The 21854-nt window shown below is 37.3% G+C and overlaps 1 protein-coding gene across 4 annotated transcripts in view; it reads left to right on the top strand.

Annotated features, from left to right (window-relative positions):
• The window catches only part of IDE (insulin degrading enzyme), a 108496-nt gene that overhangs the window by 9718 nt on the left and 76924 nt on the right, over positions 1–21854 (top strand). The gene's annotated exons all lie outside the window — the stretch shown is intronic.

The raw sequence follows: 21854 nt of genomic DNA, 5'->3' as shown, positions 1-21854 counted from the left end.
TATATAATTGTTTTATGAAGTGATATATAATAAAGAATATTGCTTTGACAGCTCACCTGATACCTATCAATATTTATAATCAGTTGGTGCTCTTAATAGTTTTTATTTTTAAATAGCACTAGTTTCCTTTGTGGTACAACAACAAAGTCTCAGTCAAGATCAGTTTGTGTGAGGAAGATAATACTGCTTATTATGGAGCTTTTTGTCACAAAGAATCCAAGTTCTCTTGCAATAGTAACTGGGTAAAATATATCCAACAATTCAGTGACTAGCATTATGGGCCCTGCAATTCACCATTTTTTTTTCTTCTTTTAAAAAAATTTTTTTTTTCCCCCAAAGCCCCAGTAGATAGCTGTATGTCATAGCTGCACATCCTTCTAGTTGCTGTATGTGGGATGCGGCCTCAGCATGGCCGGAAAAGCGGTGCATAGGTGCGCACCTGGGATCTGAACCCAGTCCGCCAGTAACGGAGCGCAAGCGCTTAACTGCTAAGCCACGGGACTGGCCCTTTTTTTTTCCTTCTATCCACAAAAGAAAATGGCTTGTGGGACAAACCTAATGCATATTTGACTTTCTTAAGGAAGGAGATTCTGAATTCAGTACTTGCACTGGTGGTTTTTTTTAAAGAACTCATGACATATCACATACATACTAAAAATCAAGCATCCTGCCCTTCAAGGAAAAACAAATCTATTTAATATGTGACTGATTTTTAAAATTAATTTTTGATATTTATCAAAGTAATACAGGCAGAGTTTTAAGAGTCAAATAGTACTGAAAGGTTTACAGCAAAAAACAGCATTTCCCTGCTCTTACCCCATCCTTTAGTTCCTGCTCCCTAGAGACAACCAAATTCAACTCTCTAAACTAGTGTTGATTTTGAAATTTATTTTAATATTTTCAAATAATAGGCTATACTGTTATTTCTTGATTTCTTAATTTTAGGAATTATCCGCTTTGTTTTTATGGTACGTAAAGATTTAACTCTCTTTCCTTATCCTTCCTTTTTTGCCCCATCTTACCAAAATAATTCTATCACAGGTTTTGGATACAGCAGTTTTCAGTGTTTGCGTTATTATGACTTTATGAATATTGTTCACTGCCAAGCCAAATTGTGTAATCTCGTTACATTCTTTTTCTTGTTTTATCTTTTTGTTTTTGCTTTGTTTTCATTTTCTTAATTTTCTGTTTACTTATTTCTGATTCTTCCCACTTGCTTCCACAGTCATTTAATACAGTTTCCCACATGACCAAACCTGTTAAATGCTCTATTGAGTCCATATTTTTTCCTTGGAAACTTTCTTTCTGGACACTTTTCCCCCCAGCTGCAGTCTGGACTAGTTTTGCTCCAGGCCTGCTGCAAAGTAGTTGCCTGGAATTTCCCTTCTTTTCTCTCCTATAATGGATCCACTGCCCGGATCTCATCTTTTGTTCTATCTTGGTTTGTTCCTTTGTTCAAGAGATACATGAAATAAGAGATATTTGGAACATGTCTTCCAGGAGCTTCTTGAGAAGGAGCATGTGGGAGATAACTTTTTAAAAGATCTTCTAATGATTTCCTAAACAGAAAAGTGTAGATCTGAGTTTTAGTAGAATAAGTCTACAAAATTGGGAGAGATGACCTGAATGGCTTCCACTCCTCCATTCTGCTCTAGAATTCTAGGATTCTAAATACTTGAAATTAAAATGATTTTACAGATTATCGAGCAAACAGTTAAAGCAACAAACTTTTGAAGAGACCCTTTGCAGGACTTTGACAAAAAAAAAAAAAGAAAAGGATTTGTCTTTTTTTCTCCTTTCTTTCCTTTGTTTTTTTTTGGGGGGGGTGCGGTGAGAAAGATAGGCCCTGAGCTAACGTCCGTTGCCAGTCTTCCTCTTTTTGCTGAGGAAGATTAGCCCTGAGCTAACATCTGCACCAGCCTTCCTCTATTTTGTATATGGGACTCTGCCACAGCATGGCTTGATGAGCAGTGCATAGGTCTGCCCCGGAATCTGAACCTGTGAACCTCGGGCCCCTGAAGCGGAGCGCCGGAGCTTAACTACTGTGCCACAAGGCTGGCCCCTTTCCTTTGTTTTTAATTGAACTTGCTTTTATGGAGCAAGTACATTTGAAATTTTGCTTTTCAAACAAGAAAAAATGAAAACAAACATTAGTCAGCTCTGTTTTTTTTCTTCTTTCTTTGGTTGGTGAAAGTTCCCACCTTCCCATGAGCTACTGTGTGGATTTTGTGTGCTCTACTGATGGCCAGTACAAGTCACTATGTACAAATCATTAGCCACCATCTGAAGAGGCTGGGAGTAGTGGGCACCACTTAATCTAGGGTAAAATAGCTTGAGCTCAGAGTCACATCAGTGAGCTTGACTCCTGGTTCTGAGTTTGTACTCTAGACTGCCATCCAGTGACAAAGTGTCTTATTCTTTCTATAATTCTATTCCCTTGGGAGCCAGTGTGACCTAGTGGAAAAGTCACTTTTCTAGTAGTCAGAAAACCTGAGTTAAAGCCCTCTTTGGCTTGGGTTGGTTTTGTCATCTTGAATGGGTTACTTTGCATGGGCCTCTTTTTACTAAGCATCAGACTAAGTAGCTTCAAAATCCCTGTTAGTCCTAATAAGTTTTGATTTGTGAACGACATTGGCTTCTACTGATGTACAGTTCCTTTTCTTACTTTGTGCTTTTTTTCCTCCCCAAAGCCCCAGTAGATAGTTGTACATCCTTCTAGTTGCTCTATGTGGGATGCACCCTCAGCATGGCTTGATGAGCAGTGCGTAGGTCCCGGCCCAGGATTCAAACCAGCAAACCCCAGGCCGCCGAAGCGGAGTGCGCAAACTTAACTGCTATGCCACCTGGTCGGCCTGCTGCAGTTGTTATTTTTTAAATGTGTATCAACACTTAGAAATCCTGAGAGTTCAGTCCCTTTAGGGGTAATGGGGAGATCTGATGACACCAGGCCCACATTCCTGCCTGGCAATTGGCCTGAGCTAAGATTTACTTCTCTTTCAGATGCGGCATGTGTTCCTTCTCACCGCAATTCCACCTCAGTCTGCTTTGCTCGTTTACATTACCTTTTGGGTCTTGTAAGCATTTAAATTCGTGACTCTTCCTATAAAGTGATTGGAGGAAATCTGTCTTATTAGTTTTTAGTCATACTGGAGGTTTGGGTAATAGTAAAAATGAAACAAAATACACGTATAAATTGCTCTGAAACTACAGAAATGATTGTGTAATCAGGACTACCCCTTGCCTTGTTTATGGTTTACAAAGAATTATCGCATCATCTTATTTGATCCTTTTGGCAACTGTATGTGGTTGACAGAGAAAAAGAAAGTCCCATAGCTCTTAAGAAGTTTAATTCAGACAGCTCTGCTGCCTCTGATTTCAGCTTTTTGTCTGGAACCTGGGTGATGATGAAGGAGTGAGAGGGTGGGTGTAGAAGAGCATGTTGTTTGCTTCTAGGAAAGTAGGTAGAGCTGTCAGCGTGGGCTGGGTGGGCATGCATAAAAGGAGTAGCAAGTCACTTCTCCCAATCTTTGAGGTGTCTCTAGAGATGCCCAAGAAGAAGAGAGCAGGAAAGGAGAACAAATTAGTGTACAGTACATCAAAATGATGATGAGTATAATATAACAGGGTGGGGAAGACCGAGAGAAGCAAGATGACTACGTTAGGGTTTCTGGTAGGTCAGGTCATATAAATAAGACATATGGGAACACTGACACTGGGGAGATACTATTCCTAGAAGCTGAGTAGACAAGACTTTTGATCTGGCCAGTTAGATTCATGGTTAAAACAATAAACCTTTTGTTTAAAGTAAAATGGATATTTATTTGTACTTAAACTTATAAATCAGCCAGCCAAATTGCTACTAATATCATGACTGAACAAAATACAAAACATCTCTCTACAAATATTAGAGTAATGAACAAATTAGGGGTTGCAGTAATATATATATATAATAAATTTTATATATAAATATATATATATATATTTTTGTAACAGCTTTATTGATACCCTACAAGTCACCCATTTAAAGTACACCATTCAGTGGTTTTTAGTATATTCACAGAGTTGTACAGCCATCATCACAATCAATTTTAAACATTTTTCATCACCTCAAAAAGAAACCCCATATCCTTTAGCAGTGACTCCCTGTTCCCTTCTTCCTCCAGCCCCTGGCAACCATTAATCTACTTTCTCTCCCTATGGATTTGCCTCTTCCAGGTATTTCATATAAATGGAATGATACAATATGTGGTCTTTTGTGTCTGGCTTCTTTCACTTGGCAGAATGTTTTCAAAGTTTATCTAAGTTGTAACATGTATCAATATTTCATTCCTTTTTATTGCTGAATAGTATTCCATTATATGGATATACCACATTTTATTTATCCATCAGTTGATGGACATTTGGGTTGTTTCCAGTCTTGAAATATTATGAATAATACTGCTATGAACATTCATGTACAAGTTTTGTGTGGACATATGTTCTCATTTCTCTTGGGTGTATATCAAGGAGTGGAATTGCTGGGTCATATAATTGTGTTTAACCTCTTGAGGAACTGCCAGACTGTTTTCCAAAACAGCTGCACCATTTTACATTCCCACCAGCAGTGTATGAGAGTTCCAGTTTCTTCATATCTTTGCCAATACTTGTTATTATGTGTTTTTTGTTATAGCCATCCTGTTGTGTCTGAGGTGGTATCTCATTACAGTTTTGATTTGCATTTCTCTGATGAGTAATGATGTTGAGTATCTTTTCATGTGCTTAATGGCCATTTGTATATCTTCTTTGGAGAAATGTCTGTTCAGGTCCTTTGCCCATTATTAAACTGGGTTGTCTTTTTATTGAGTTGTAACAGTTCTTTATATAATCTAGATACAAATTCATTATCAGATATATGATTTGCAAGTATTTTCTCCCATTCTGTAGGTTCTCTTTTTACTTTCTTGATGATGTTCTTTTTTTTTTTTTTTTGTGAGAAAGATCAGCCCTGAGCTAACATCCATGCCAATCCTCCTCTTTTTGCTGAGGAAGACCAGCCCTGAGCTAACATCTATTGCCAATCCTCCTCCTTTTTTTTTACCCCCTCTTTCTCCCCAAAGCCCCAGTAGATAGTTGTATGTCATAGTTGCACATCCTTCCAGTTGCTGTATGTGGGATGCCACCTCAGCATGGCTGGACAAGCGGCGCATCAGTGTGCGCCCGGGACCCGAACCCGGGCCGCCAGTAGCGGAGCGCGGGCACTTAATGACTATGCCATGGGGCCGGCCCCTCTTGATGGTGTTCTTTGAAGCAAAGTTTTAAATTCTGATGAAGTTTAATTTATCTTTTTTGTAATTGGTTTTGCTTTTAGTGTCATACCTGAGAAACCACTGCCTAATTCAAGGTCATAAAGATTTACCCTTACGTTTTCTTCTAAGAGCTTTATTGTTTTAGCTCTTACATTTAGACCTTTTATCTGAGTTAATTTTTGTATATGGTGTGAGGTAGGAGTCCAGCTTCGTCTTCTTGCATATGGATATCTAGGTGTCCCAGCATCATTTGTTGAAAAGACTGTCATTGAATTGTTTTGACATCCTTGTCGAAAATCAAATCATCATAAATGTGAGGGTTTACTCTGAAATTTCAGTTCTGTTCCGTTAATCTGTATATCTAGCCTTATCCTGTACCACGCTATTTTGATTACTCTAGCTTTATAGTAAGTTTTAAAAATCAGGAAGTGTGAATCCTTCAACTATGTTCTTTTTAAGATTGTTTTGGCTATTCTGGATCCCTTGCGTTTCCAGACAGATTTTAGGATAAGCTTGTCAATTTCTACAAAGCAGCAGCCAGATGGAATTTTGATCTATTTGGTCAAGATAGGAATATTGCTATCTTAAAAATATTAAATCTTCTAATCCATGAATATAGGATTCTTTCCATTTATTTAGATCTTCTTTAGTTTCTTACACAAATGTTTTGAAGTTTTTAGAGTATGAGTTTTACAGTTCTTTTGTTAAATTTATTCCTAGGTATTTTATTTTTTGATGCCATTGTAAATGGAATTGTTTTCTTATTTACGTTTTCAGTTTGTTCATTGCTACTGTATAGAAACACAATTGATTTTTGTTTTCTATATATAAGATTATGTCTTCTGTGAATAGAGCTAATTTTACTTCTTTCTTTCAAATTCGGGTGCCTTTTACTTCATTTTCTTGCCTAATTGGCCTGGCTAGAACCTCCTGTACAGTGTTGACTAGAAGTGGCAAGAGTGGACATCCTTGTCTTGTTCTTGATCTTAAGGTGAAAACATTCAGTCTTTTACCATTATTTATGATCCTAGCTGTGGCTTTTTCATAAGATGCCCTTTATCAGATTGAGGAAGTTCTTTTTTGTTCCTAGTTTGTTGAGTGTTTTTATCATGAATGGGTATGGAAAGATGTATTTTTTAAACCATCTCATACTGAAAAATTATGAGTGTAGTACAAATTTTTTCCCGAACCATTTGACAGTAAGCTGCCAGTTTGATGCCTGTCACCCCCTAATTCTTTAGTGTGATTTCCTATAAACAAGGACATTCTGCTATATAACCATAATACAACCATCAAAATCAGAAAATTATCATGGATACATTACTATCATTCAATCCTCAGATCCCATTCACCATTTGTTCAATTATGTGCTTTACTCAAGGATACCTAAGTGAAAGGATTCAGTTCAGAATTAGTGTTGTCTTCAGTTGTCATGTCTCTTTAGTCTCCTGGGACTGGAACAGTTCCACAGTCAAAGCCTTTCATGACTCTTGAAATTTATAGACCAGTTACTTTGTAGAATGTCCCTAATTTGTATTTTTCTGATTATTCGTCACGATTAAATGCAGATTACCCATCTTTGGCAGGAATATCACAGAAGGTGCTATCTATGTTTTCACTGCGTCCTGTCAGCTGACACTCAATTTTGATTTGTCCTTGATTGATTATATTTACTTTGATCATTTTAAGGTAGTTCCTGCCAGTCTTCTCCACTGTGAAGTTACTCTTTTATCTTTCTTAGAAGTATCTTCAGGGGAGATACTTTAAAACTATGTAAATATAATGTTCCTCATCAAACTTGCAATTTATTCATTTATTTATTTATATCAGTATGGACTTATGATGTCCGATTTTATTTAAAGGGTTTTAATCCATTACTATCATTATTTAATCTGATGCTCAAATTGTCCCAGATATGGGCAGTGAGGGCCCTTTCAAGCTGGCTTCTGTATCCATTTTACATCCATCATTCTTTTAGTACTTTCTTATTTTTTGGCACAACAAGATGTTCCAGGCTCATCTTCTACTTTCCCTGCCCCAGTCCTGGAATCAACTATTTCTCCAAGGACCCCTAGTTCCTTGTAGTAGAGAATAAAATTTAGAAACCAAATTCTAGGTGTTAGATGTACTCATTGCTCTTTGGGAGGAGGAGGAGAATCACTGATCCCAGACCCTCTTAGTAGACATATATATATAAAATAGGTATTTGATATATATGTATATGAATATTCTGTACATAGACACATGTTTACATCTGTATTTATTTCTTATCTGCCTATATATATTGAAAACCATGAGTCGCATAGATAACCCCCAATTCCAATCCAAAAGTGCAAGGTTCATTTTAGGTTTTTTCCTTTCCATATTTGTAATTCCTTGCCCTGATTGTGAGGACCCTGGTTCTCATTATCCTTAATAAATTCATTGATTTAATCTATCCCCCTAAATGTAATGAATATCTTATTGCTGCTGCCACCCGCTTCTCTTTGAGTGCTTCTGGGGCACTGTCATCCCATGTTGGGCTGCCTCATGAGTGGTTGCCCTTTTTAGTCTGTTTGAGCTTTGGCACCCTACTTGGGGCTGTTCTCTCAAAAGTATGCCTCCTTTCCCTGCTTGGGCTTCAACTACTGTGCTGGGCTGCCAAGGGGCAAGACTGCTCTCCTCATCCCACTCAGGAATGGGCATATTTTTAAACTTGCATTAGCCTTTATTTTAAATACTCTATTTATTTTAAATACTCTAAAAATGGGGATATTTTTAAACATGGATTAGCCTTTATTTTAAATACTATATTTTAAATACTCTAAGAGTCGAGTACAAGGCTTAACAAAATTGAGGGAACAGAAAGTGATGGAAAAAGTGATAGGTAACCATGTATTTAAAAACAATACTATCTTGCCTTTTTCCTGGAGGTTTTCCGTTGGTGGCTGTAAAACAAGTGCTGTGTTGAATAGGGAGTCTTAAGTACAGAGTAGGTTGCTGGACTTGAATTTGTTACCATTTATATGGAAGAAATATATAAGTACATATTCTAGAGGGAGATACATTAAGAATGTGTTTATCTTTAGATGATGGAATCTAGGTAATTTGTATTTCCTTATACTTAAAAAAAAGCTTGATCTACAACTAGCATAGATAACTTTGTTTCTTTATTAAATGAGTAATTATAAAATAAAAGAAATTAAAATAAAACAAGTGCTTTAAATACCTAGGACTGAGAACTTTTGCTTGATGGTCCTCGGATAAGGGAAAAAGAAAAACTAAGAAAGTATATGCCCGTATTCTTAGGAAAGCCTTTGATAAACGTTTAGGTTTTTTCTACTTTGGACTTCTAGTAGCATAGAATCCTGGCTCTAACATCTTCTCTAATGTAGCATAGATATCCCTCTGCCTTAATGTTTTTTTTTTTTTGATAGGGACAGAGGGTCTGGATACAGATGTATTTTCAATTTTTAAAAAATTTTTTATTTTGAACTAATTTTAGACTTACAGAAAAGTTGCAAAAATAATACACTTCCTCTATACATTACCATTGTATAATTATCAAGAACAAGAAATTAATATCAGGCTGGCCGGGTGGCTTAGTGGTTAAGTGCACGTGCTCTGCTACTGGCGGCCCAGGTTCGGATCCCGGGCGCGCACCGCCGCACCGCTTCTCCGGCCATGCTGAGGCCGTGTCCCACATACAGCAACTAGAAGGATGTGCAGCTATGACATACAACTATCTACTGGGGCTTTGGGGAAGAAAAAAAAAAAGGAGGAGGATTGGCAATAGATGTTAGCTCAGAGCTGGTCTTCCTCAGCAAAAAGAGGAGGATTAGCATGGATGTTAGCTCAGGGCTGATCCCTCACAAAAAAAAAAATAAATAAATTAATATCTTTACGTTTGTAATTCATGAATGTCTTGGGGGAGATACTTTGGAACTATGCAAATCCATTTTTACCTCAAACTTTTTAGCATCCACTAGTAGGGCTTGTCTGCAGTATTTATTATTGCACTTAGTGGTGATTATTTCCCTCTCTCCTTCTTTATTTATTAATTGAAATTCTGTGAGGTAGAACTGTTTTTCTCTCTCATTTATTTACTTGTTTATATCAGTATGGACTCACAGATATTTATTTTATTCTCTGGATTAAAATTCAATCTATCATTATTTATTTTGTTGCTGAAATTGTTCTAACTTTGGCCCTTAGGAGCTCCTTTGGGTTGGCGTTGCCCTAGCCCTGAAATAACCACTTGATTCTTTTTATTGGAAAACAATAAAAAGGTACAAGATCTGGGCACTAGATGTACTGTTACTGAGGTGTCATTGCTTTTAATGGACAATCAAGCTACTCCCACACATATACATAGTTATATTTCTATATCTGTATATATATATTTGAAGTCTTGAGTTTGTATTGATACCTCTGATTGCAATTTAATATTAATGTCTTTTCCCTTTCCTTATTTATAGCTTTTTTCTGTAACAATGAGTACACTGGATTTCATTATCTACAATTTGTTTACTTAATTGATTAATTCTAGTATACATATGGATTCATAATTACTAGCCCATACCTCTGTAAGAAAGACTTTTAATAACCAGATCATAACATTTATGTCCAGTTTTTTGTCTTTAGCCTTATTGTATCCAGTCAAAATACTATTTTCCACAGTTAGGTTAGTTCATTTCTTTCCCACCCCCTTCAATATGATTATGTTCATTTATAATACAGTTAGGTTCATTTGTTAGTGTTTTTATTCTATTTTGCACACCCTGCATCCTGATTAATTTTAATTGTTTATTTTTATTGTGAAGTATACATAATAAAAAATTTACCGTTTTAACCATTTTTAAGCATACAATTCAGTGGCACTAAGTACATCACGTTTTTGTGCAACCATCACCACCATCCATCTCCAGAACTCTTTTCGTTTTCCCAAACTGAAACTTTGTACCGGGCAAATAACTCCCCATTCCCTCTTCCCCTCTGCCCCTGGTGACTACTGTTCTACTCTGTGTCTCTGAATTTGACTACTCTAAATACCACATATAAGTGGAATTGTATAGTCTTTGTCTTTTGTGACTGGCTTGTTTCACTTACCATAATGTCTTAAGGGTTCATCCATGGTGTAACGTGTCAGAATTTGCTTCCTTTTAAAGGCTGAATGTTATTCTATTGCATGTATATACCACATTTTGTTTATCCATTCATCCATCAATGGACGCTTGGGTTGCTTCCACCTTTTGGCTATTGCGAATAATGCTGATGTGACCATGGTGTACAAATATCTGTTTGAGTCCTTTCTTTCATTTCTTTGAGGCACATACCCAGAAGTGGAATTGCTGGATCATATAGTAATTCTGTTTCTAATTTTCTGAAGAACTGCCAGACTTTCTTCCATAGTGCTGCACCGTTTTACCTTCTCACCAGCAGTACACAAAAGTTCCAGTTTTTCCACTTCCTGGCCAACACTTGTTACTTTCTGGTTTTTGTTTTGTTTTGTTTTTGATAATAGCTATCCTGTGGTATCTCATTGTGGTTTTGATTTGCATTTCTCTAATGATAAGTGATGTTGATATGTGTGTCTTCTTTGGAGAAATGTTCATTCAACTCCTTTGCCCATTTTTGAATCAGTTGTTTGGATTTTTTTGTTGTTGTTACGTTGCAGGAGTTCTTTATTCTGGATGTTAACCCTTATCAGCCATGTGATTTGCAAATATTTTCTCCCATTCTATAGGTTGCCTTTTTGTTGTGTTGACTGTCCTTTGATGCACAGAAATTTTTTCTTTTGATGTAATCCGATTAGTTTTTTCTTTTGTTGCCTGTGCTTTTGGTGTCATATCCAAAAAATCATTACCAGGTCTAATGTCGTGAAGCTTTTGCTCTATGTTATCTTCTAAGATAGATCTTAGATCTATTTTTTATAGATCTATCTATATTTTAGATCTTAGATTTTTAGTTTAGATCTTTAATCCATACCCTTGGATTTTTTGAGTCAAAGTTAGAAGGCCTTTCCCTAGACCGTGGTTAAACAGGAATTCCACCATCTTTTCTCCCAATACTTGTATAGTTTCATTGTTTAAGTTTAGTTCCCTTATCTATTGGGAGTTTAATTTTGTGAATGATGGTAGATATGGATCTAATTTTATCTTTTTCCCAAAGGCTACTCAGTTGTCCAAACACCATTTATTGAAAAGTCCATCTTTTACCCAGTGAGTTGAAATGCCACTTTTGTCAAATACTAAATTTCCATATCTATTTTGATGTAATTCTGTTCTTTCTACTCTTTTCTATTGATCTGTTTGTCTTTTGATGCACTAGTGCCAGACTCTCTTCATTACAGAGACTTTGTAGTATGTTTTAATGTTTGATAAGGCTAGTCCCCCACTTAAAGTTTTTCAGTGTTTTCCTTAGCTATTCTTGTTTTTCATATAAACTTTAATATCAATTTGTCTAATTCCATAATACAGCATTTAGGTATTTTCATTGGGATTCTGTATTAATTTTTAAACTATACTTGTCAGAGCCTTGCAAATTTTTGACAGTATCCACTGCCAAGGAGGGGCCCGAGATGGTGGGGTGGGATCTCTGTCTTCCTGTGCTCCTCTTGAGCCAGAGTAGATTTGTTTTATGAATTATACTTTCATAACATTTCAGCAGAAGAAAGCAGGTTTTCTTTTTAAAAAATAGTTTGAAAACCACATCATGAATAGTTTTCAAGCCTCTACTTGAATACTTGGTGGTATGGTGCTGCTGACACGACCTAGTCCGTGAAGACTATTCTACCTGTTTATAGGGTGTGTAAGCATCGGTTGCTCTCCTTACACCTCCTGCCATTAAACCTAGTTTTGCCTGAGGAGGCAACACAAAGTGGGTTCACTCTTTTACCTAATACTCTTGAATATTTGAACATTGCTTTTATGGATTGGTTGCAGTATTGTGCAAGAGTCCATTCTGATACAGATCCTTTTGGGGCTGGATGTGAATGTCGATAATTATTCTTTGGCTTGCATTGCTATTGGGATTCTGGAGCCACGATGCCTGGACTCTGCCATTTACCTCTGTGTGACCTGGTACTCATTACTACCCTCTTCAAGCCTGTTTCCTCATCAGCAAAATGGGGACAATAGTATCTACCTCGCAGGTTTGTGATGAGAATTAAATGAGGAAATGCATGTAATGTGTATGTCTCCATCATATAGTTAAATGTTCAGTAAATGTGGACTAATAACAATAACAATGCCACCATTGCTATGAAGAGGAGAAAAAAGTGTTACATATTTATTTTATTTCTGGATGCAACAGGTGGGGTGGAATTTCAAAGCTGTAGGCAGCCAGCTAGATGGGGCTCGAAGGGCGAGTTTTCTTAAATCAAAGTCTGTATCTAAATAAAGACACAGAATAGCATCTGTGGTTAAAAAAAAAAGTCAACCTCTAAGCTGTTAGTTTCTAAAACAACAAAATGAAGCCTAAAGTTGACAGCAATATTGGGCCAAACCACATTAGGTCAGCAATTGAGTGAGGAAGTGGGTTCTGGAATTAGGTTGTGGGTTCTGTTGCATTGTCTGCTTAAAGCTTTCGCCTCACCTCACAAACTATTTAAAAATTCTTTTGAATATTGCCCCAGTTGTGAGCAACAAACTAGTTTTTTAAGGGACCCAAGTTGTCAGCCACAACAATGAATGGAAATGGATTTTTTCTTTATTAGTTAGCCCTATTAAATTGTGATGTAGGTGATCCAAGTTAACAACAAAAAAATAAGTTCACTTTGAGCTTATACACTTAGTAAGCATAGCCTAGTACATTCAAGTCCATTAAGTTTTATCTTTTCAAAGATCGCCTAATAATCTACTATAGATAACCATACTCAACACTTCTGTGAGTATTCTTGCAGAGATATAGTCTCTGTACATGAGATAAACTTTTTAACTTGATGGAGTGGTTAAGAGCAATGGTGCTTTGGTGTCTAAGACTTGTTTTGAATCCTAGTTCTTTTATTTAATGCCTGTGTGGCCCTAGCCAAATACCTTTATGAGATTTGATTTCCCCATCCAGGAAAATTGGGAAAAATAGGATCTGTCTAAGGGGTTCCCTGAAGGTATACTCCCTGTAAAGAGTTTGTGCTGTGTAAAATACTGACTGAGAATTCAGTAAGGGTCTGTCCCAGGGCCCTGGCTGTGCTCCTTTCTAAGGCAGATCCCTTTTCTTGTGCGCTAGACTGCTTACTCAGGACTCAGAGGTTTCTGCAAACCTCTCCGTTCTCTTTCTCCTTCATTATCAGTTTTTCCCTTCTCTTTTTTTTTTTTTTATAATTTTTATTTATTTATTTACTTTTTCCCCCAAAGCCCTAGTAGATAGTTGTATGTCATAGCTGCACATCCTTCTAGTTGCTGTATGTGGGACTTGGCCTCAGCATGGCCGGAGAAGCGGTGTGTTGGTGCGCACCCGGGATCTGAACCTGGGCCGCCAGCAGCGGAGCACGCGCACTTAACCACTAAGCCACAGGGCTGGCCTATCCCTTCTCTTCATTTAAGCATTTTCTAGTTTAGATTTTTAAAAATAAATAGATGGGAGTTTAATACATAAAGCTTTCTGTGTTTTGGTGAAGCTATCTCCTCATTTTATTTTAAGTGGATTGAATTGGTTGCAGTGATTCTCATCCATCATTTTTGGATGATGAAGTCAGAGTATAAACTAGGGTGTTTCATCCTTGGCACTATTGACATTTTGGGTCAGATAATTCTTTGTTGTGGGGGCTGTTCTGTGCATTGCAGGATGCTTAGCAGCATCCCTGGCCTCTACTCACTAGTTGCCAATTGCACCCTTCGGTTGTGACACTTCAATTATGACACATTGCCAAATGTCCCCTTGGGGAGCGAAATTGTCACTTATTGAGAAGCACTGACTATAAACAGTGGCTCGCCTATAGCAATTATAAAGGGATAATAATTTACCTGTTTTTCTCATAGTCTTATAAAATACCATCCTATTACCAGCCTGTCCAGTGAATGTTTTTGACCTCTGGAGATGACAGTATATGACTGGAATCTGCATGAGTATATGTTAAGAATGCTAGTAATAGCATGGTGGTTATTCACGTGATCTATTTGTCTCTCATCATCCTAGGACCATAATAATATCCATGATTATAATATGAGGTTACTACTTGTGGATGCCTGCTATGTACCAGACACTGTCTTGGTGAAGTTTATTTATACCTATTTTATAGGAGAAATGCTATAAAGGCTGCCCTAGTCTGATGCAACTTTAGGTACCTCTGTCAATTTAATGGACCCATGTGAACACTTCACGTGACTCTTGATTGGCAAAACTACATGAGGCCCCAAAGTCCAGTTTGACCAGAAGAGCCCAATAGTATCCAGGATCTGAGCAACAAAGGGATCATTTGATAAAGGTGAAGGTATATATGTAATTACTCAACACTGGCTGGAAGTAGCCAGTGGGTCAGTGCTGGTGTGGAGAATCATAATAAGATAGAGTGCAGGTCAAGCTTCCTGAACCAGCATTATCTGAAGAGGGCAAGATTCTCTTTCTGTCAGAGCCAGGGTGTACATATGGGTGGAACTGAGCCCTGAAGTGGAGATATACCCCCTGTACAGAATATGAGTGTTTATGTTTTGCTTTCCTTGCTTGTCTTGAGAGAATTAGTTACAGGCTGATAGCTCTTCCTCACCTGTGATTTAATTTAATCTTTAGAGACCATGACAGGGATCTTTGAGCTGTCCTTACTGTTCTGGGATCATGGAGGATCTATGAGGAAGATGACCCATATGTAAAATTAATTCTGAGTTTGAAGAAATATTAACTTTATATAGTATTCTTTTTGTTTTGTTTTAAAATAAAGAACCTGTTTAATTCAAATCCTGGGTTAGAAGTTGTTTTTTGATGTAAATGTTGAAAATTGTTGAGAGGAGAATTTATTTATAACTTAATCATTTTGCTTTTATTTGCATTACACTTATTGCTTGTCGGTCTTAATTGGTTGCTGGGAGTGTCAAGTTTTATCTTTAAATCTTAACTGGGGTCTAAAGTAAGTAATTACCAAATGCTAGTTTTCAAATCATGCATAATGAGTAAAGACTTGAGTTAAAAGATTTAACATCCTTTATTGTTGACTTAATTGACTCATGCTGTACTAACATGGGCCGCCTATTTCTTGTGGCCAAGATGACATCAACAGTAATAATTGTCTCAGGACACACCTAAGAAGGTTTAGATAATTATCACATTAATTGGACTATTATTTCTTAGTGAGCCTTCTTAGTTTAGCACCAGTTTGATATGGCTGGGCTATTTCTCAATGTCCAGGTGGTACTATTCCAGGATGACTTTTGGTGGATGATATTTATAGCCTTGAGTAGTAATTCATATATCTCCTTTCCCCTTTTATTGTACTATGTTTTATGATATTTTCAAAATCTCTATTTTAAAAAAACTTGTAATTGAAATATAATATGTCCTAAGTGTTCAGCATGATGAATATTCACAAACTGGACACACCCGTATAACCAGCACATGACCAGCACCTGAGAAGCCCCCCTCATGCTTCCCTCTAATCACTCCTCTTACCCTAGAGGGCATTTGACATATTGTCCAATGTTCTTGACATTATGTGACTATTATGTCACTATTCTGACATTTTGTGACATTGTGTCACTATTTTGACATAAAGGCATAGCTTGATTTTACCTGTTCTTGCACTTTATATAACTGGGAAGGTACAGTATTTACTCTTTTGCATTTAACTTTTTTCACTCACTCTTTTGTTAGTGAGATTCATCCTTATTGTGCTTTGCTCTAGATTATTCATTTTCATTGTTGTATACTATTTCATTGTGTGAATATATCACAGTTTATCTTTTCGCTGTTGATGGACATTTGATCATTTCTGGTTTTGGCTATTATGAGTAGTATTGCTATGAACATATAGACACATTCATTTTGGGTATATATCTAATACATGAGTTGTTAAGTCGTATTGTCAGCTTTAGTATATACTGCCAATTTTTGAAAATGGTTGTACCAATTTGCATTCCCATCAGCAGTATATGAGAGTTTGGGTTGCCCTATAACTTCTCTATCACTTGGTATTTTCCATCTTTTTCATTTTAGCCCTTCTGGTAGGTATGTAGTGGTATCTCAGAAAATCTCCTGCGGCAAAAATCAGCCGTGAATTTGGGGCATCTTGGGGCTTTAATCTGTCACACCAAGCTCATGCACCCACTGATGCCTCACTCGTTTCTCCTCCCCGAGTAGAGTCCTCTACTTGTTGTGGGCCAAACATGATCTTCAATCTGCACCCAGAGTAGGCAAATACCCCAGAGCAAAAAACAGGTGATGTCACCTCAGCGGCCTCTCCCCTCTCTGGAATTCTATTTCATCAAGTCCTCGTTGCTTCCACAACTCTACAACATCTTTGAAAATGTGATTTTGTAATTTTTCGTGGCTTTTTCTAGTTATTGAAGCTGAATCAGGTTGCCGTGACCTAGTATATCCTACCCAAAAATGAAAGTTGTCAGTAGATTCTTTGGATTTTCTAAGTACACAATCATGTCGCCTGCAAATAATGTTTGTTTTTTTCCCCCTTCCTTTCTTATCTTTATGTGTTTTCTTTTTCTTGCTTTATTGTACTGGTCAGATTTACCAGTACAGCGTTGAATAGAAGAGATGAGAGTGGCATCCTGTTAGTGGGGATGGAGGATGGGGGTGTTTCCATTATTTTACCATGGAGTATGATAATTGCTGTAGTTTTGGTAGATTTTTTTTCAGATGAAGGCATTTTCTCCCTTCTATTCCTAGTTTGCTGACTTTTTTTTAAAGACATGAATGTTGCTGAATTTAGTTAAATGCTTTTACTGTGTCTACCAAGATGGTTATATGATTTTTCTCCTTTTTTTCTGTTCCTATGGCTTAATGTATGCCTCTGAAAAATAAATCATTCATAACCCTATTGTGTCTACTGTAGTACTAATTATTTTCACATTCCCTTTCATGCACGAGACAATTCTGTAAAGTCTTCTCTCTCTTTCAACTTGCTATACATTTAATCTTGCCATACATTTTCCTTTTTACTTTTTATTAGCAAGGTATCATGAGCTAATATGGTTCTCAGCCCAGGGACTCCTTTGGCAGATTAGGAGCATTCGTCTAGGCTCCTTCCACTACTTATCTCTGTTTTCTGTAGAGAGGAAGGAGTGGAAAACTGAAAACTTCCCTTGGAGCATTTATTTTGACCTATTTTAATTTTTATTTCCTCATTTTTGTTATTTGGGATTGGAAGGGAGAAGAATGGGGTCAAGGAATGGCTATGGGAGTGGTAACTGGGAGCTGGGGAAGGAAGCTGGATATGATTTCCTTAAGTGCCACCTTCTGCTCCCCCTCTTCCCACGCTTCCTCTTTCTCCATAGTTCCAGTCGTGCCATAAATCTATTGTGTGTCAATGCCCTTGGGCAAGTCACTTAATCACTGAGCTTTTGTTTGCTCATCTGGGGTTGATGAGAAGGACCAACAGCTGCTGAGACCTGCCACTTAGGGAGAATGGAAAGATTTAATGGCAGTTTAGAAAGCATATATAACACTTTAAAAATGGGGATGATTGTTAGGATTAGTTTTGTACAGTGGCATCTATCTGACATTTTCTAACAACCCGAAGGCTACCTGTGGAAGAAGGATACTTGTGAAACACCCTCGGTCCCCAAACTACAACTGTTAAGAAACCTTACGTAGTTAACTGTGTGGCAAGAAGTATAAAATGGAGATTTTGTTCATTTGCTGAAAACTTCAGAAAGTCTTTATAAAATGTTCCATGTTAAACCTGTCACTTTTGGAATGAACAACCATTGATATGTATGCACCAAAACTAAAACAAAATTTGCAAAAGCACTTACGTCTGAAATGCTACGGCTATAGGATTCCTTTAAATTGCAACCACCCTTATTCATTTAAGGGTTCATTTTTTCATTGTAAACTCCTTTCCAGAAGGCGGAGACTTAGAACAGCTGACATTCTGACTGGCACAAAAGCAGAGCTTCTCATCATGGGAAAATAAGATTTAACTGACGTAATTTTAGTTTATACTCAGCTTTGTGATCTAGCTGGTGTATGAATTGAGGTACACTGGTCCCTGTAAGTGAAGAGCCATGAGTAGATGGTTCCCTGAGACATGTCATTATTTTTTAGGTCAGGTAACGTGAATAGTATTTGGGAATGGTCTTATAGTGGTCTTATAGTGAGGCATGCTAGGGCTCATACCATCACTACCTTGATATTCTCTCTTACTTACCTCTGCCTTCTATGGGAAAGAAAGGATGTTTGTGGTGTGGCTCTGATTCCAGACATTTTCTCTCTGGCACCTCCTCCACATTCAGGAGTGCCATAGGGAAGCTCGACTTCCACCTCTGGTTTTTGGAATGGGTGCATGGATTCCACAGAAGGGAGGTTTTGATTTATAATTTGACTATTAGCATGATCACTCACCTGTATGGGTTTATAGGTCATCCATTTAGAAATTAGAAATGGATCAAGTCTAACTTTAAATATGTTTGGGGCTATGGGGGTGGGTAGGGAGCAAAAGGCAACATAAAATTTCTCAATCTCCTATTAAATAGGCTGTGAAACACTTAAAGAGACATGAGAAAAAAGACTGCAAAAGGTCATCTGAATAAAAGATTGTTTGCATTAAAAATTTCCTCTTGGTATGGGAATTTGTGAATGACCTATTTGGGAATTTGTTTTTGCAAACCTGCGGTTTAGCCCTTTACATGTCTAGATAAAAGTCCATGGTCTTTTGGTGGAAGTTCTGGCTGTAGGTCTATTAACACCATCCCATAGTGTCTGTACCTTAATAGGCCCCCTTAAATGTTCGTTTGGGTATGGGGAGCTGGGGTGGACACAGGACTGGGAGTTAAGAGCTGAGTTCTCGTTGTAACTTTGTGCTGTGTGATCTGGGACAGGTGGTTTAAGCTCCCTGAGCTTCAGTTTCCTTATAAGATGAGGGACTAGCCCACTTGGGGATCTTGTTAAAATGCAGATTCTGGCTCACTGGGTCTCTGGTGGTTTCTGATATTTTGCACTTTTAACAAGCTCCCAGGAAGAGCCAGTGCTGCCAGTCCATGAACTACAAAGGACTAGGTATAATCTAACGCCTCTTCCAGCTTTTACTTTCTGTGATCTTAGTCATTGTTTTAAATCCTGGCAAAATTACAAAATATGCTGTAATTACTCAACATCTCTCCAGTTTATCAGAACGCTGAACACTGACAATACTGTGCCCTATTATGAAGTTTCCAGTGTATAATAATGTCCCTAAAATTGAAAGTAATTTTATTGCTCTTAAGATTTTGACTTTGACAGGTTAAAAATATCAAATAAACGTCTGGGAAAGCATTTGATTTAGCAAGAGCTTGGCATCTAAAAGAATACTTGCTTGCTCGCTCTTTGGTGCATATTGGAGAACATTTGCAATAAATAAAATTACTCTTGAAGGCTTTATGCTAATGAGGGAGCTGAGATGGATAGACATGTGATCTCATGAGTATAAATACAGAGACAGGCAAGCTGTTGATGAATTCATTGTTAGAGGAGGAGTTGCTGATCACTTCCTTCAGTTCTGCAGAAGGTGAGAATCAAATTGTTTTAGGACTTGTTGATAGATATGCATAGGTAAAGCCCAGACTATGTCTATTGAGTATGGATGGCTGGGGATGGGTCTTGTTTGAAAACGTCACTACTCTTTCTTTTGGCTTTTACTTCCTCCAGAAGTGGTGATGTATGATTTGGAAGCATTGTCAGCTTGGAAATTTATAGCTGTCCTTGATCTTGTGTACAAATGTCTGAAAGTAGTTGGACTTATTTTTATGTTTGGCTTATAGAGTAAACCCATCTCTTTACTTTCAGCCACACCAGGGATATTAATCAGACATAGCTTCAGTGTTGAAATGAGTTATATACATGCCTGTGATGGACTCTAATCATATTTTTTCCTCTAAGAAAATGAAAATGTAGACAAGAGAAATTGAACTCTGAAAAAAGTACAGAATGTAGCTTATAGTTGAGGGTAGTTATCTTAATTGTAATGAATTTTTCACCTCCCGCAGAATAAGACAGTTTGTCTTACCAAATTGAGCTGTATTTTATCTCCTCACTACAGTTGTGGATTGGACAGAAGTTTTAGAGCTTCATCGTCATCATCATTACATTTTAATCATTTGTAACCCTTGGTTCCCCTAAATCAAACTAGCTTGGGCAAGTGCAGTAGAGGGAGTTGGGTGTAAACAGTGGCGACGGAACCAAAATAAATAGCCTTTGGATTTTGCTCCCACTTAGTGGAATCCATCACTAGAATCTCAACCCCCTCCCTTCCTCTGGTCGAGCCTTTCAAGAAGGAGTTTAGGTGTTCTCTGTGGTGCACACTGAGCCTTCTTAGTGTCACCTTTTAATGCTGCCCTTCTTGCTGGGGATCCTAGTGGAGATTGCCTCATGGCTTATTTAATCTTAATGTTGCTGCTAGGTTGGAACTCATTTTTTGAAATTGTAATTTATAGTGAACTCAAATAAGTTTTTGAAACCAGCTATGTACTGAAGGCATTTGCTGCAGTCCACACAGATTGTCCTTTGGGAAATACCTTAACCAGATTGTTATTAATCTTGTGCCTCTCTTTAGAGGCTTAGATAGACCATTTTCTGTTACCCTGGGAAATTTTTTTTTTAACCACAAAACACCATTTTTTAAGACTTTGCACTCAGATATTTTCATTTGTCTTTGACATTGAACTTGGCTAATGAAGTAGAAAGGAATTGTTAATAATGCCTTTTCACTTCCAAATTGATTTTGAATTCTCCAACGGTGTCCTTATATCCCAAAAATGTTAGTATTATATTTTATGCTTTGTTTTTCAAGAAATTATTTTTACTATAAATAGGGCAAGACTAATAGCACTAGCTGTGTAAAGTACTATGATTTTTAAAAACCAGTATTATACATTTAGTATGACCTATACTATTGATCTTTAAAATTCCAAATATTCTTATTAAGAGGAGATCTAGGGGACAAATAATAGGAGCAAACTTCTTTGGGTTATCAGTTGTTACTCAAGAGAGTAGTTAGATGATTTCAGAGAGGAGAGTATTCTGATAAAAGCAGACTGGACTTTTCCCTCCCTTAATCTCCACATATTTTAACATGAAAAATAAGGATTTTATCCAAAATAATCAATCGTATGCCTGTTTATACCCCCTCTGATTTACCTTTAAATCTGGATATCAGTCTTGAAGGAGCAGTCAGAACCACTTCTTTTGTCTTCCAGGTGAGAAGCAAATGTGCTAGCACAGGGTCATTTTTCCTCTGTGGTTTCAGATATGTTTTGCCTTTTGTACTGATTAGTATATTGACCTCCTAATAATAACAGGCTCAGTTTTTGTCTCTTAAGCAGTCCCCAACATAGACAAAAATAGCATCCACTCTTAGTCTCAAAAACATGCAAACTCTGGAAAATCCGTTCACTGCACTAATACCAACCAACACCTGTCAGGATTCTGTGTGCTGATACTCCCTTCCCTTCA

This window comes from Diceros bicornis, chromosome 6 (genome assembly GCF_020826845.1).
Source record: "Diceros bicornis minor isolate mBicDic1 chromosome 6, mDicBic1.mat.cur, whole genome shotgun sequence".
Taxonomy (NCBI): Eukaryota; Metazoa; Chordata; class Mammalia; order Perissodactyla; family Rhinocerotidae; genus Diceros; species Diceros bicornis.
Note: the sequence above shows the minus strand (reverse complement) of the source record. Positions and strands in the feature narration are given on the sequence as shown.